This window comes from Morone saxatilis, unplaced genomic scaffold, assembly GCF_004916995.1.
Source record: "Morone saxatilis isolate NCDOM2014 unplaced genomic scaffold, NCSU_SB_2.0 Contig21, whole genome shotgun sequence".
NCBI classification, from domain to species: domain Eukaryota; kingdom Metazoa; phylum Chordata; class Actinopteri; family Moronidae; genus Morone; species Morone saxatilis.
Window position 1 is genome coordinate 17866341 of NW_023339774.1, and position 3508 is coordinate 17869848.

The 3508-nt window shown below is 42.6% G+C and overlaps 1 protein-coding gene across 9 annotated transcripts in view; it reads left to right on the top strand.

The window, feature by feature from the left end:
* LOC118332462 (disabled homolog 2-interacting protein-like) overlaps window positions 1–3508 on the top strand; it is a 114623-nt gene that overhangs the window by 72219 nt on the left and 38896 nt on the right. The window lies entirely within an intron of this gene.

Below are 3508 nucleotides of genomic sequence, written 5' to 3' on the forward strand. Positions count from 1 at the left end.
ATTTCCACAATGATGCAATTAAATGGCAAATCAATAATGAGGAATAACATATGCGAAATGTTAAACTCTGTGTTTGTGTGTGTATGTGTTTGTTGCTATGGGACGGGGTTAGTAACAAGACAGCTACAGTATAACCAAAAGGAGAATTATATTGAGTAATAATTCACTGATTCATGTCAGGGAATGATCTTTTCTCCTCTTCTCTAGTAAAGTCAGGTTTTAATGTTGAAGGACAGTCTCTGAAACCACTCTGGCACCTCGCTGCCCTTCAGGGTTTAACAGTGAGGCTCACTGGATGCCCCGAAGCCAGATGATAAGTCAGTTAATTGGACAGACATTGGCCCAATTAGGCCAGCTTTTTTTTCACTATCCCCTGTCTTACTATGGTGATAACTATATTACCTTTGCCTCGATCTTCTACCACTGCCACACTCTTCTCTCTGCCTTGGCATTTCAGTGTAGAATTAATTAAATGTGGCCCATTAAATGTGCATCTGAATCACAAAGAGGGACGTGTTTATTTTGCTGTAAACACTGTTTTCTTAAAATAATGAATCAGACCTGGCCTGTCAAGGTTATTTGTTGGCAGTTTCAGAATAGACTGAATTGGCTTTTAAAAGCACCTGTAATTATCACAAACACATATTCAACAGCAACCTGTCATGATCTAGCACATATTTCAGCAAATCAGGTATCTGATTCATTCAGAGCTGATTCATATCCTCGCAGTTTAGATGAGGGGTACTGTAGTGCTGGTTATACCGTGGATAAACTGTTTAAACAGTCAGTCGTGTGTACAACAAGCTTTTATTTTGCCCCTGTGCATTATAAAGTGAATTTGTGGCGCACATTTTTATAATAAATAATACAGAAATCAATTGAAAAATACATTTTAGTGATTTTAGTTAATTTCATTTTGCCTATTTATGAAATAATCAATTCACGACTCCACCAGCCCTCACACTCAAATTGTTATTGATAGTGTAAGTAACCAAAACATTTATAATGATTTTGGCCTAGTGAAAATATACTACATATGTACAGACTGCCTACCTACTGGTCCAACTGAGAAAAGCCTTAATATTGAATTGTAGTAATGAAGGGGACAGAGAGAAGAAAAGTACGATCGGATAAATAAACAGAATATAGCTTAATATTTTAGAAGCCATTTGTCACGACTTTTTTATGTATATATGACATTTCAGCGCAACCATTATTAATCCGTAGTGAGACATTATTGTACCACAATTTATAAAGCCTTGTCATAAAACAATGATGCACAGTTTGATAAGTCACAATTATGTTTACTCTTGGGTTCCTACCATTTCTGGCAGCGTCTTCATGTGTATGTGAGTGTTGTTACTGCTCGGGGGATACCACGTGTGTGAATGTGTGTGGGTGACTAGTCACACAAGGGCAGGGACATGAAGTCATGAAACAGATTATTCCACTAGGCTGTATGACAAAAAAAACAATTGTGTGTATTCTAGTAAAGCCATATTCCATCATGATGTTTTTTTCCCCTACATGTACCATAAAGTATATGATTTAAATCAATATATCAATTATATCGCATTGGTGAGTTCCCAGCAGGCCATTAGTCATTAGTATGACATTGTCTTTTGCCCTCTGACCATAGCTGCTACTTAAAGAGTTACTCATTAGTGAGACCTTTGACCTCATTTATAATGAGGTCAAAGGTTGTTGCAGTGTTGTGGCTGTCCTATTTTGGACTCTCCCTGTGCTGTAATTGCTGTTAATAGAGTGACGGACAGACACCCACGCATAGACAGTGTAACAAAGTCCACTGTATTGTAGAAGCTACATAATATGCACTGATGACCCATTGACTCTTAAAACTTGCCTGGGAAGACAAAAGATGAGTCAGAAGAATGTACCACGTGTGTCACATCCTGTCGAGATTGGCACAAATTAAAACTCTCATGAAATCACCACAAATATTAAAAAGCTAAACAGTCCTCACAGATCATCACAGGTAATTGGCGCTGCGTTTTGCAGCTGCTAGTGCGATCTCCTGTGTCCAGCGGTTGTGTTTTGCAGGCAGCTGTTCTGTTCTCTTTCACTCAGCGCATGACCTCAGAGCCAAACCCCAGCCGGCCCACTCCAGAGCAGCTCTTCATCGCTCCGTATTGGTCTCCTGCAGTGAGTGTCCTAGCAGATGTTACACTGAATTACCTCCCAACCTAGCAGGGAGGCTACGCTCTCACTGTAATCAAGCTGTGCATGCAGCTGTGTGTGTATGTGTGTTAGCCGACAGCCTGGCTCGGTGGCTGCGTTAGCTCTCCCAACAGTTGTTCTCCAGCCACCTGATCTCAGTTAACAGCCAGCCTTTCCCACAATGTAGTGTGTGTGTGCCAGTGCTCTGAGTCAGGCATCCCCGAAGACTCCTAAAAAGGGGCCTAGAGGAGCCGATCATTGGAGAGATACTAAATGCTAAAGCTAACTCCCTCCTTCCGTGTGTATGTATGTGTTTGGTGGGAAGGGTGTGCGTGTGTTTGCATGTGTCTCATTCTTGCCTTTAAAAGCTTCCTTCCTCCCTGTAAATGAAAGGGCGTCTTTGTGGAGAGCTGTTCCTTCTATACTCTTTAGATAATGTGTGCTCCCATCTATAGCTCTTAACTGTTTCTTCCTCACAAAAATGGTCACACCATATCTTCAGTTTTTTTATCCCCTCTTGTTTAGTGCAGCGATGCCTGGGGCAGTGTGTCTCTCTTCCCTCTTCCCAGCATAATCTCTCTTTTGTCTTCCGTGCATTAGACCGCTGGCAGCGTAAGAGCCTAAAGTGCCGACGCCGTCAAGCAGCACAGGTGCCGCAAAGCACTAATGCACTGGATGTGGACCAACACGGACTTGATTGTGCCCACTCATCTATGTTAGCCATCTGTTTAAATGTACATTTTCATGTTTTTTTTCCCCTTTCGCTGTCATTGTTATCGCTTTCCCAGCTACATATGACACAGCCAATCACGACTCAAAGAGGTCACGGACGGCTGAGCAGAAAGAGTGTTTTTGATTGAGAGTGCCAGTCTAAAATGTGACGTGTGGAAATTTTCCTCCAATTGTTATTGGCAGAGGGAATTATAGTGGGGCTGTCATATTAGCTGCATCTCCAGCTAACTTCGCTCACTTACAACCTCAGTCTCTGTCTTTGTCTTCGTCTTCGTCTCCAGAGATCATTCTTCTGCAGCGTATCTGACTTCGACAGCGAATGAGTTTTGCTCAGCTGTACTGTTGACTGGATCCTCTTGCCACCCTGATTGGTGTTTGGGCTCCAAGGCGTGTAGCCACATGTCAGTGGTTCAGCTCACACATCCACCGTTCTGCACCAGCAGCATCTGACAGGACCCCCCCCCCTCGTCTCTTTCCCTTGCCTCCTCTTGACTACTCTTCTTTCTGTCTCTCGCTGTTGGCCAGACGTTTGTATTGTTGTCTATATTCTCCTGCTACCCATCACCCAACTGTTTACTCCAGTGCAGATGACAATCGA